The sequence below is a fragment of the Excalfactoria chinensis genome, unplaced genomic scaffold (genome assembly GCF_039878825.1).
Source record: "Excalfactoria chinensis isolate bCotChi1 unplaced genomic scaffold, bCotChi1.hap2 Scaffold_325, whole genome shotgun sequence".
In the NCBI taxonomy this organism is placed as follows: domain Eukaryota; kingdom Metazoa; phylum Chordata; class Aves; order Galliformes; family Phasianidae; genus Excalfactoria; species Excalfactoria chinensis.
The window spans coordinates 4,935-19,343 of NW_027315613.1; positions in this window are offsets into that span (position 1 = coordinate 4,935).

Genomic DNA, 14,409 nt, shown 5'->3' on the forward strand with positions numbered 1-14,409 from the left:
AGAGACCCCATAGAGACCCCATATCACCCCATAGAGACCCACATCTCCCCATAGAGACCCATAGAGCCCCATAGAGACTCCATATCACCCCATATCACCCCATAGAGACCCCATAGAGACCCCATAGAGACCCATAGAGACCCATAGAGACCCATAGAGACCCCATAGAGACCCATAGAGACCCATAGAGAGCCATAGCGACCCATATCACCCCATAGAGACCCATAGAGACCCCATAGAGACCCATAGAGACCCACAGAGACCCATAGGGACCCATAGGGACCCCATAGAGACCCATAGAGACCCATAGAGACCCATAGAGACCCATAGAGACCCCATATCACCCCATAGAGACCCATAGAGACCCCATAGAGACCCCATAGAGACCCATAGGGACACATAGAGACCCATAGAGTCCCATAGAGACCCCATAGAGACCCCATATCACCCCATATCACCCCATAGAGACCCCATAGAGACCCATAGAGACCCATAGAGACCCATAGAGACCCATAGAGACACATAGAGACACATAGAGACCCATAGAGACCCCATAGAGACCCATAGAGACCCCATAGAGACCCATAGAGACCCATTGAGTCCCATAGAGACCCATAGAGACCCATAGAGACTCGATAACACCCCATATCACCCCATAGAGACCCATATCACCCCATAGAGACCCATAGAGACCCATAGAGACCCCATAGCAACCCATAGCGACCCATAGAGACCCCATATCACCCCACAGAGACCCATAGAGACCCATAGAGACTCCATATCACCCCATATCACCCCATAGAGACCCCATAGAGACCCCATAGAGACACATAGAGACCCATAGCGACCCATAGAGACCCCATAGAGACCCATAGGGACCCATAGAGACCCATAGGGACACATAGGGACACATAGGGACCCATAGAGACTCGATATCACCCCATAGAGACCCATAGAGACCCCATATCACCCCATAGAGACCCATAGTGACCCATAGGGACCCATAGAGACCCATAGAGACTCGATAACACCCCATATCACCCCATAGAGACCCATAGAGACCCATAGCGACCCATAGAGACCCATAGAGACCCATAGAGACCCACACCTCCCCATAGAGACCCATAGAGACCCATATGGCCCCATATCCCCCCACCTGGAGGTAGGCCTGGTGCGTGTGCCAGATGTGGGTCCGTTCCCTGTTGTGTCTCCCCATCAGCCCCATTGCCCACAGGCGCAGGGCCGGGCCCAGCTCACTCTGCTCCGCGTCCAGCAGCAGCCCCACATTGCAGCCCACTGCGGCCTGACACATAGAGACCGGGATATAGGGCTATGGGGCAGGGATATAGGGCTGGGATATAGGGCTGGGATATAGAGCAGGGCTATGGGATATAGGGCTGGGCTATGGGATATAGGGCTGGGATGTGGGGCAGGGATATAGGGTGTAGGGCTGGGATGTGGGGCAGGGATATAGGGCTGGGATATAGGGCAGGGCTATGGGATATAGGGCTGGGATGGGATATAGGGCTGGGATGTGGGGCAGGACTATGGGATATAGGGCTGGGATGTGGGGCAGGGCTATGGGGTATAGGGCTGGGATGTGGGGCAGGGATATGGGATATAGGGCTGGGATGTGGGGCAGGGCTATGGGGTATAGGGCTGGGATGTGGGGCAGGGATATGGGATATAGGGCTGGGATGTGGGGCAGGGCTATGGGGTATAGGGCTGGGATGTGGGGCAGGGATATGGGGTATAGGGCTGGGATATGGGATATAGGGCTGGGATGTGGGGCAGGGCAGGGCTATGGGGCAGGGCTTGGATATAGGGCAAGGTTGGGCTATAGGGCTGGGATATAGGGCAGGATTAGGCTATGGGGCAGGGCTGGGATATAGGGCAGGGTTGGGCTATGGGGCCGGGATATGGGGCAGGGCTGGGCTATGGGGCCAGGATATGGGGCAGGGTTGGGATATAGAGCAGGGCTATGGGGCAGGGTTGGGCTATGGGGCAGGGCTATGGGGCAGGGCTTGGATATAGGGCAGGGTTGGACTATGGGGCAATGCTGGGATATAGGACAGGTCTATGGGGCAGGGCTGGGATATAGGGCAGGTCTATGGGGCAGGGTTGTGCTATGGGGCCGGGCTATGGGGCCAGGGTATGGGGCAGGGCTATGGGGCAGGGCTATGGGATATAGAGCAGGTCTATGGGGCAGGGTTGGGCTATGGGGCCGGGCTATGGGGCAGGGTATGGGGCAGGGTTGGGCTATGGGGCAGGTCTATGGGGCAGGGTTGGGTTATGGGGCAGGTCTATGGGGCAGGTCTATGGGGCAGGGTTATGGGGCAGGGTTGGGCTATGGGGCAGGTCTATGGGGCAGGGTTGGGCTATGGGGCAGGTCTATGGGGCAGGGTTGGGCTATGGGGCAGGGCTATAGGGCAGGGCTATGGGGCAGGGTCGGGCTATGGGGCAGGGCTATGGGGCAGGGCTGGGATATAGGGCAGGTCTATGGGGCAGGGTTGTGCTATGGGGCCGGGCTATGGGGCCAGGGTATGGGGCAGGGCTATGGGCCAGGGCTATGGGATATAGAGCAGGTCTATGGGGCAGGGTTGGGTTATGGGGCAGGTCTATGGGGCAGGGTATGGGGCAGGGTTATGGGGCAGGGTTATGGGGCAGGGTTGGGCTATGGGGCAGGTCTATGGGGCAGGGTTGGGTTATGGGGCAGGTCTATGGGGCAGGGCTATGGGGCAGGTCTATGGGGCAGGGTTGGGCTATGGGGCAGGTCTATGGGGCAGGGTTAGGTTATGGGGCAGGGCTATGGGGCAGGGCTATGGGGCAGGGTCGGGCTATGGGGCCGGGCTATGGGGCAGGTCTATGGGGCAGGGTTGGGATATAGGGCCGGGCTATGGGGCAGGGTATGGGGCCGGGCTATGGGGCAGGCCGGGCTATGGGGCCGGGCTATGGGGCAGGGTTATGGGGCTGGGCTATGGGGCCAGGGTATGGGGCAGGGCTATGGGGCAGGGCTATGGGATATAGAGCAGGTCTATGGGGCAGGGTTCGGCTATGGGGCAGGGTTGGGATATAGGGAAGGTCTATGGGGCCGGGCTATGGGGCAGGGCTGGGATATAGGGCTGGGCTATGGGGCCGGGCTATGGGGCAGGGTTATGGGGCTGGGCTATGGGGCCGGGTATGGGGCAGGTCTATGGGGCAGCCCCCCAACTGACGGCAGCCACGTGATCCAGGCGCTGCAGTCCGGCCCCCAAGTCCCGGTTCTGATCCGAGCTGAGAGACGAGAACGACGGAGCCTGGGGGGGGGGGGGAGGTTGATATGGGATCTATGGGGCACTTATGGGGTTACATGGGGTTACATGGGGCCCTATGGGGTTCTATGGGGCACTTATGGGGTTACATGGGGCACTTATGGGGCACTTATGGGGTTACATGGGTCCCTATGGGGCTCTATGGGGTACTTATGGGGCACTTATGGGGTTGTATGGGGTCCCTATGAGGTTCTATGGGGCACTTATGGGGTTACATGGATCCCTATGGGTCTCTATGGGGTACTTATGGAGTCCTATGGGGCACTTATGGGGTTAAATGGGTCTCTATGGGGTTCTATGGAGCACTTATGGGATTGTATGGAGTCCCTATGGGGTTCTATGGGGTTCTATGGGGCACTTATGGGGTTACATGGGTCCCTATGGGGTTCTATAGGGACTTATGGGGCTCTTATGGAGTTAAATGGGTCTCTATGGGGTCTATGGGGCACTTATGGGGTTACATGGGTCCCTATGGGGTTCTATGAGGCACTTATGGGGTTACATGGGGCACTTATGGGGTTAAATGGGTCTCTATGGGGCACTTATGGGGTTACATGGGTCCCTATGGGGTTCTATGGGGTTCTATGGGGCTCTTATGGGGTTACATGGGTCCCTATGGGGCATTTATGGGGTCCCTATGGGGCACGTATGGGGTTACATGGGTCTCTATGGGGTTCTATGGGTCACTTATGGGGCACTTATGGAGTTAAATGGGTCTCTATGGGGTCTATGGGGCACTTATGGGGTTACATGGGTACCTATGGGGTTACATGGGGTACTTATGGGGTTCTATGGGGTCCCTATGGGGTTCTATGGGGCACTTATGGGGTTACATGGGTCCCTATGGGGTTCTATGGGGCACTTATGGGGCACTTATGGGATTCTATGGGGCACTTATGGGGTTACATGGGTCCCTATGGGGTTCTATGGGGCACTTATGGGATTGTATGGAGTCCCTATGGGGTTCTATGGGGTTCTATGGGGCACTTATGGGGTTCCATGGGGCACTTATGGGGCACTTATGGGGTTACATGGGTCCCTATGGGGCTCTATGGGGCACTTATGGGGCACTTATGGGGATCTATGGGGCACTTATGGGGTTAAACGGGTCTCTATGGGGTTCTATGGGGCACTTATGGGGTACATATGGGGCTCTTATGGGGTTCTATGGGGCACTTATGGGGCACTTATGGGGTTATTTGGGTCCCTATAGAGCAATTATGGGATTCTATGGGGCACTTATGGGGTTACGTGGGTCTCTATGGGGTTCTATGGGGCACTTATGGGGTACTTATGGGGTTCTATGGGGCTCTATGGGGCACTTAGGGGGTTCTATGGGGCACTTATGGGGTTACATGGCTCCCTATGGGGTTCTATGGGGCACTTATGGGGCTCTTATGGGGTTCTATGGGGCACTTATGGGGTTCTATGGGGCACTTATGGGGCACATATGGGTTTACATGGGTCCCTATGGGGTTACATGGGTCACTTATGGGGTTACATGGGGCGCTATGGGGTTACATGGGTCACTTATGGGGTTACATGGGGCCCTATGGGGCTCTATGGGGTACTTATGGGGCTCTTATGGGGTTCTATGGGGCACTTATGGGGCACATATGGGTTTACATGGGTCCCTATGGGGTTCTATGGGGCACTTATGGGGTTACATGGGGCACTTATGGGGCTCTACGGGATCTATGGGGCCCTATGGGATCTATGGGTCGCAGTGGGTCCCACCTGCCCCCCCATGGCCGCCATGACCCTCTGGATGCTGAACTCGTTGTGGGGCTCCTCCAGGCGCTGCGACACCACGGCCTGTGGGGCAGGAATGGACCCACATCTATGGGGCTGACCCACACTTATGGGGCACAATAGGACCCTATGGACCCCATATCTATCTATGGGGCTGCCCCACATCTATGGGTCCTGCCCCACATCTATGGGTCTGCCCCACACTTATGGGTCCCAATAGGACCCTATGGGCCCCACATCTATGGGGCTGACCCACACTTATGGGGCACAATAGGACCCTATGGGCCCTACATCTATGGGGCTGAGCCACATCTATGGGGCTGACCCACACTTATGGGGCTGACCCACACTTATGGGTCCCAATAGGACCCTATGGGCCCCACATCTATGGGGCTGACCCACACTTATGGGGCACAATAGGACCCTATGGGCCCCACATCTATCTATGGGGCTGCCCCATATCTATGGGTTCCAATATGACCCTATGAGCCCCATATCTATGGGGCTGACCCACATCTATGGGTCCCAATAGAACCCTATGGGCCCCATATCTATCTATGGGGCTGCCCCATATCTATGGGTCCCAATAGAACCCTATGGGCCCCACATCTATGGGGCTGCCCCACATCTATGGGGCTGACCCACTGCTATGGGGCAGAGCCATAAGTAAGACCCACAACTATGGGGCTGCCCCACATCTATGGGGCCAACCCGTATCGTGTCCCATTTCAATCCCATTTCCCCCCATCTCCTCCCCATTTCCCCCCATTTATCTCCATTTCCCCCCATTTCCTCCTCATTTCCTCCCCATTTCTCCCCTTTTTGGCCCCATTTATCCCCATTTCCTCCCCATTTCCTCCCCATTTCCTCCCCATTATCTCCCCCATTTATCCCCATTTCCCCCATTATCTCCCCATTTCCCCCCATTTCCTCCCCATTTACCCCCTTTTTGGCCCCATTCCCCCCCATTTCCCCCCATTTCCCCCCATTTCCTCCCCATTTCCCCCCATTAATCCCCATTTTCTCCCCATTTCCCCCCTTTTTGGCCCTATTTCCTCCCATTTCCTCCCCATTTCCTTCCCATTTCCTCCCCATTTCCCCCCATTAATCCCCATTTCCTCCCCATTATCTCCCCATTATCTCCCCCATTTATCCCCATTTCCCCCATTATCTCCCCATTTCCTCCTCATTTCCTCCCCATTTCCCCCCATTAATCCCCATTTCCTCCCCATTTCCCCCTTTTTGGCCCAATTCCCCCCCATTTCCCCCCATTTCCTCCTCGTTTCCTCCCCATTTCCTCTCCATATCCCCCCATTAATCCCCATTTCCCCCCCATTTCCCCCTATTTCCGCCCATATCCCCCCCCACTTTTACCCCATTTCCCCCCATTTCCCCCTTTTTGACCCCATTTCCCCCCATTTCCCCCCATTTCCTCCCCATTTCCCCCCATTTCCTCCTCGTTTCCTCCCCATTTCCTCCCCATTTCCCCCCCATTTCCCCCAATTTCCCCCCCATTTTCTCCCCATTTCCTCCCCATTTCCCCCCATTAATCCCCATTTCCCCCCATTTCCCCCCATTTCCTCCCCATATCCCCCCACTTTTACCCCATTTCCCCCCATTATCTCCCCATTTCCCCCCCATTTCCTCGCCATTTCCCCCCATTAATTCCCATTTCCCCCCCATTTCCCCCAATTTCCCCCCCATTTCCCCCCATTAATCCCCATTTCCCCCCATTAATCCCCATTTCCTCCCCATTTCCCCCCTCTTTGGCCCCATTTCCTCCCATTTCCTCCTCATTTCCCCCTATTTATCCCGATTTCCTCCCCATTTCCTCCCCATTTCCCCCATTTATCCCCATTTCCTCCCCATTTCCTCCCCATTATCTACCCCATTTATCCCCATTTCCCCCATTATCTCCCCATTTCCTCCTCATTTCCTCCCCATTTCCCCCCATTAATTCCCATTTCCTCCCCATTTCCTCCACATTTCCCCCCATTTCCTCCCCATTTCCTCCCCATTTCCGCCCCATTTCCCCCCATTTCCTCCCCATTTCCCCCTTTTTGACCCCATTTCCCCCCCATTAATCCCCATTTCCCCCCATTTCCGCCCCATTTCCCCCACTCACACAGAGCTCCGCCCCCATCAGCGCCGTCACCTTCAGCTGCATCATGGCTCCGGACCCACAACTTGCTGCCAGCCCCACACCCAGCAGCGCTGCCCCACGGTTCTCCTCGAACCACGGCTCCCTGCCCCATAGAGACACATAGGGACCCATAGCGACACATAGGGACCCATAGGGAGACATAGGGACCCATAGACAACCATAGTGACCCATAGAGAACCATTGAGCCCCACAGAGACCCATTGTGACCCATAGAAACCCATAGAGACCCATAGAGACCCATAGAGACCCATAGAGACCCATAGGGACACATAGAGACCCATAGAGACCCATAGGGACACATAGAGACCCATAGAGACCCATAAAGACCCATAGAGACACATAGAGACACCATAGAGACACATAGGGACCCATAGAGCCCCATAGAGACCCATAGCGACCCATAGCAACCCATTGTGACCCATAGAGACCCATAAAGACCCATAGAGATCCCATAGAGAGCCATAGGGCCCCATAGAGACCCATAGAGACCCATAGGAACCCATAGGGCCCCTTAGAGATCCATAGAGACCCATAGAGACCCATAGAGACCCATAGAGACCCATAGCGACTCACAGAGACCCATAGAGACCTATAGAGACCCATAGAAACCCATAGAGACCAACAGGGACCCATAGAGACCCATAGAGACCCATAGAGACCCATAGAGTCCCATAGCGACCCATTGTGACCCATAGAGACCCCACAGAGACCCATAGAGACCCATAGTGACTCATAGAGACCCACAGGGACCCATTGTGACCAATAGAGACCCATAGAGACCCATAGAGACCCCATAGAGACCCATAGAGACTTATAGAGACACATAGAGACGCATAGAGACACATAGAGACCCATAGAGACCCATAGAGACACATAGAGACCCATAGAGACCCATAGTGACCCATAGAGACCCATAGGAACCCATAGGGCCCCTTAGAGACCCATAGAGACCTATAGAGACCCATAGAGACACATAGAGACCCATAGAGACCCCATAGAGACACATAGAGACCCCATAGAGACCCATAGAGACCCCATAGAGACACATAGAGACCCATACAGACCCATAGAGACCCCATATTGTTCCATATCACCCCATATCACCCCATAGAGACCCCATAGCGACCCATAGAGCCCCATAGAGACTCCATATCACCCCATATCACCCCATAGAGACCCCATAGAGACCCATAGAGAGCCATAGAGACCCATAGGGACCCATAGAGACCCATAGAGACCCATAGGGACACATAGAGACCCATAGAGACCCATAAAGACCCATAGAGATCCCATAGAAAGCCATAGGGCCCCATAGAGACCCATAAAGACCCATAGCGACCCATAGGGACCCCATAGAGACCCATAGAGACCTATTGGGAGCCATAGAGCCCCATAGAGCCCAATAGAGAGCCATTGAGAACCATAGAGACCCATAGAGAGCCATAGAAACCCATTGAGACCCATAGAGACCCCATAGAGACCCATAGAGACCCATAGAGACCCATAGAGACCCCATAGAGACCCATAGAGACCCATAGAGACCCATAGAGACCCCATAGAGACCCATAGAGACCCATAGAGACCCATAGAGACCCCATAGTGACCCATAGAGACCAACAGGGACCCAATGAGACCCATAGAGACCCATAGAGACATAGAGACCCATAGAGACCCATAGAGACCCATAGAGACCCCATAGTGACCCTATAGAGACCCATAGGGACCCATAGAGACCCACAGGGACCCATTGTGACCAATAGAGACCCATAGAGACCCATAGAGACCCCATAGAGACCCATAGAGACCCATAGGGACACATAGAGACCCATAGAGACCCATAAAGACCCATAGAGATCCCATAGAGAGCCATAGGGCCCCATAGAGACCCATAAAGACCCATAGCGACCCATAGGGACCCCATAGAGACCCATAGAGACCTATTGGGAGCCATAGAGACCCATAGAGACCCATAGAGACCCATAGAGACTCATTGGGACCCATTGAGACCCATAGAGACCCATAGGGACCCATAGAGACTCACTGGGACCCATAGAGACCCATAGGGAGACATAGAGACTCATTGGGACCCATAGAGATCCATTGGAACACATAGAGACCCATAGAGACCCATAGAGACCCAGAGCGACTCATAGAGACCCACTGAGATCCATAGAGACCCATAGAGACCCATAGGGACCCATTGGAACGCATAGACCCATAGAGACCCCATAGAGACCCCATAGAGCCCCATAGAGCCCCATAGAGCTTCATAGCCCATAGTGACCCATATAGTCCCGCCCCCTTTCTTTTAGCCCCGCCCCCTTATCTCTAGCCCCGCCCCCTCTCGTTAGCCCCGCCCCTACCCGGGGTTGTTGCCGCAGTGCTCCATGGGTAACGCCAACATGGGCCGGATGTTGTTGTCCCGGAGGCGCCGAACCGCCGCCGCCCACGAGGGGGCGCTGTCACCGCCCACAAAGTGAGCGTAGAACGTCCGGCGCAACAGCGCCTCCCATAGGACACGGCCCAGGAGGCGGCGGCTGATTGACAGCAGCTGCAGCCAATGGGGGACGAGTCAGAGAACGGGGGGGCGGGGTTACAGACCGAGGGGGCGGGGTCGATGCATCAGGGGGCGGGGCTATGGGAAGAAGGGGCGTGGCTATGGATGGAGGGGGCGGGGCTATGGAATGACGGGGCGGGGCTATGGAATGGGGGGGCGGGGCTATGGAATATGGGGGCGGGGCTATGGAATGAGGGGGCGGGGCTATGGGTCCGACGCAACAGCGCCTCCCATAGGACGCGGCCCAGGATGCGGCGGCTGATTGACAGCAGCTGCAGCCAATGGGGGAGGAGTCAGAGACCGAGGGGGCGGGGTTACAAACCTAGGGGGCGGGGTCAAGGCATCAGGGGGCGGGGCTATGGGAAGAAGGGGCGGGGCTATGGAATAGGGGGCGGGGCTATGGAATGAGGGGCGGGGCTATGGAATGAGGGGGCGTGGCTATGGATGAGAGTGGGCGGGGCTATGGTTGAGGGGGCGGGGCTATGGGTCCGACGCAACAGCGCCTCCCATAGGACGCGACCCAGGATGCGGCGGCTGATTGACAGCAGCTGCAGCCAATGGGGGAGGAGTCAGAGAACGAGGGGGCGGGGGTCAATGCATCAGGGGGCGGAGTTATAATAGGGGGCGGGGCTTTGGTTGAGAGGGGGCGGGGCTTAATGGGGGTGGGGCTATAGATGAGAGGGGGCGGGGCTATGGATGAGGGGCGTGGCTATAATAGGGGCGGGGCTATGGTGGAGAGGGGGCGGGGCTATGGGTCTCTATGGGGGGCTGTGGGTCACTATGGGGTCGCTATGGGGTCTCTATAGGGGGCTGTAGGTCACTATGGGGTCTCTATGGGGTCTCTATGGGGGGCTGTAAATCACTATGGGGTCTCTATGGGGTCTTTATGGGTCTCTATGGGTCTCTATGGGGGGCTGTAGGTCACTATGGGGTCTCTATGGGGTCTCTATGGGTCTCTATGGGGTCTCTATGGGTTTCTATGGGTCACCATGGGTCTCTATGGGGGGCTGTAGGTCTCTATGGGGTCTCTATGGGGCAGCTATGGGGCAGCTATGGGGTCTCTATGGGGCAGCTATGGGGCCGCTATGGGGCAGCTATAGGGCAGCTATGGGGCAGCTATTGTGTCTCTATGAGTCTCTATGGGGTATCTATGGGGCAGGTATGGGGTCTCTATGGGGCAGCTGTGGGGCAGCTATGGGGCAGCTATGGGGTGGCTATGAAGCAGCTATGGGGCAGCTATGGGGCAGTTATGGGGTCTCTATGGAGCAGCTATGGGGTCTCTATGGGTCCCTATGGGTCTCTATGGGTCGCTATGTGTCTCTATGTGTCTCTATGGGTCTCTATGGGGTCTCTATGGGTCTCTATGGGTCTCTATGGGCCTCTATGGGTCTCTATGGGTCCCTATGGGTCTCTATGGGGTCTCTATGAGTTCCTATGGGTCTCTATGGGTCCCTATGTGTCCCTATGTCCCCCTATGTCTCCCTATGGGTCCCAATGTGTCCCTATGGGTCTCTATGGGTCTCTGTGTGTCCCTATGTGTCCCTATGTGTCCCTATGGGTCTCTATGGGTCCCTATGGGTCTCTATGGGTCCCTATGTGTCACTATGGGTCCCTATGGGTCTCTATGGGTCGCTATGTGTTTCTATGTGTCTCTATGGGTCTCTATGGGGTCTCTATGGGGTCTCTATGTGTCCCTATGTGTCCCTATGTGTCCCTATGTGTCCCTATGGGTCTCTATGGGTCCCTATGGGTCCCTATGGGTTCCTATGGGTCTCTATGGGTCTCTATGGGGTCTCTATGGGTCACTATGGGTCTCTATGTGTCTCTATGTGTCTCTATGTGTCCCTATGGGTCTCTATGGGTCCTAATGGGTCCCCATGGGTCCCCATGGGTCTCTATGGGTCTCTATGTGTCCCTATGTGTCCCTATGTGTCCCTATGTGTCCCTATGGGTCGCTATGGGTCTCTATGGATCTCTATCGGTCCCTATGGGTCTCTATGGGTCTCTATGTGTCTCTATGGGGTCCCTATGGGTCTCTATGGGTCTCTATGGGGTCTCTATGGGTCCCTATGGGTCTCTATGGGTCTCTATGGGTCTCTATGGGTCCCTATGGGTCCCTATGGGTCTCTATGGGTCTCTATGGGTCCCTATGGGTCTCTATGGGGTCTCTATGTGTCCCTATGGGTCTCTATGGGTCTCTATGGGTCCCTATGGGTCTCTATGGGTATCAATAGAACTCAATGGGTCTCAATGGAACCCAATGGGTCCCTATGGGGTCTCTATGGGGCAGCTATCGGGCAGTTATGGGGCAGCTATGGGGTCTCTATGTGTCTCTATGGGTCTCTATGTCTCTCTGTGGGTCTCTATGGGGTCTCTATGGGTCTCTATGGGTTCCTATGGGTCTCTATGGGTCCCTATGGGTCCCTATGGGTCCCTATGTGTCCCTATGTCCCCCTATGTCCCCCTATGTGTCCCTATGTGTCCCTATGTGTCCCTATGTGTCCCTATGTGTCCCTATGTCCCCCTATGTCCCCCTATGGGTCCCTATGTGTCTCTATGTGTCCCTATGTGTCCCTATGTCCCCCTATGTGTCCCTATGGGTCTCTATGTGTCCCTATGTGTCCCTATGTGTCCCTATGTCCCCCTATGTGTCCCTATGTGTCCCTATGGGTCTCTATGTCCCCCAATGTCCCCCTATGTGTCTCACCTTGTGGCTGTGTCGGACCAGCAGTGGCACGTTGCAGAGTCGCAGCACGATGGCGGCCCTGATCAGTTCTATGGGGCTGCAGTGAGTGAAGGAGCTGCGGGGATCCAGGTCCAGGGGGGGCAGCGATGTGGGGCTGGGGGTGATGGGGGGCTGGGATGTGGGGCTGGAGGGTGAGGGGCTGTGGGGTGGGGGGGGAGGAGATGTGGGGCTGGAGGGTAGGGGGTTATGGGGTGGGGGGCTATGGGGCTGATGGGGAGGAGATGTGGGGCTATGGGGTGATGGGGACAGGGATGTGGGGCTATGGGGTGGGGGGGGAGGAGATGTGGGGCTATGGGGCAGGGGGGGCTGAGATGTGGGACTGGGGGCTTGGGGGCTATGGGGTGGAGATGTGGGGCTGGGGGATGTGGGGCTATGGGGTGATGGGGACAGGGATGTGGGGCTATGGGGCTGGGGGGGCTGAGATGTGGGGCTGGGGGATATGGGGGTCTGGGATGTGGGGCTGGGGGCTTGGGGGCTATGGGGTGGGGGGGTCTGGGATGTGGGGCTGGGGGTGATGGGGCGCCGCTGTGGGGCTCGGCCCCATAAGAAGGCTGCTATGGGGCGCATGGTGCAGCGCAGCATTGTGGGGCTATGGGGCAGAGCTATAGGGCAGAGCTATGGGGCAGAGCTATAGGGAGGATCTATGGGGCAGATCTATGGGGCAGAGCTATAGGGTATAGCTATAGGGAGGCTCTATGGGGCAGAGCTATGGGGCAGAGGCATAGGGAAAGCTATAGGGCAGATCTATAGGGCAGAGCAATAGGGAGGATCTATGGGGCAGAGCTATGGGGCAGAGCTATAGGGCAGAGCTATGGGGCAGAGCTATGGGGCAGAGCTATAGGGCAGAGCTATAGGGAGGATCTATGGGGCAGAGCTATGGGGCAGAGCTATAGGGCAGAGCTATAGGGAGGATCTATGGGGCAGAGCTATGGGGCAGAGGCATAGGGAAAGCTATAGGGCAGAGCTATAGGGCAGAGGTATAGGAAGGATCTATAGGGCAGAGCTATAGGGTAGAGCTATGGGGCAGAGCTATAGGGAGGATCTATGGGGCAGAGCTATGGGGCAGAGCTATAGGGCAGAGCTATAGGGCAGAGCTATAGGGTATAGCTATAGGGAGGCTCTATGGGGCAGAGCTATGGGGCAGAGGCATAGGGAAAGCTATAGGGCAGAGCTATAGGGCAGAGGTATAGGGAGGATCTATGGGGCAGAGCTATGGGGCAGAGCTATAGGGAAGATCTATGGGGCAGAGCTATAGGGCAGAGCAATAGGGCAGAGCTATAGGGAGGCTCTATGGGGCAGCGCTATGGGGCAGGCCTTTATGTCCCAATGTGGGTCACTCATTAACGTGCCCCACACGGATCAATGGGCAGCGCCGCCCCCTTCGTGTGGGGCAGAGGCCCCTCCGTGCCCCATAGAGCACGTGGGGAGGGGGCAGAGTCCCGCTGCGCCCCATAGATCGCAAGGTGTGGGGTGGGACCCATAGATGTGGGGCCCATAGGGTCCTATTGGGACCCATAGATGTGGGGCAGGACCCATAGATATGGGGTGGTACCCATAAGTGTGGGGTGGGGCCCATAGAGTCCTATTGGGACCCATAGATGTGGGGCAGCCCCATAGATGTGGGGCCCATAGGGTCATATTCTGCCCCATAGATGTGGGGCAGCCCCATAGATGTGGGGTGGGACCCATACGTGTGGGGTGGGACCCATAGATGTGGGGTCCATAGGGGCATGTTGGTACCCACAGATGTGGGGCAGACCCATAGATTTGAGGTGGGACCCATAAGTGTGGGGTGGGACCCATAGATGTGGGGGGTGAGGCCCCCAAGTGTGGGGTGGGACCCATAGAAGTGGGGTGGGACCCATAGATGTGGGGCAGA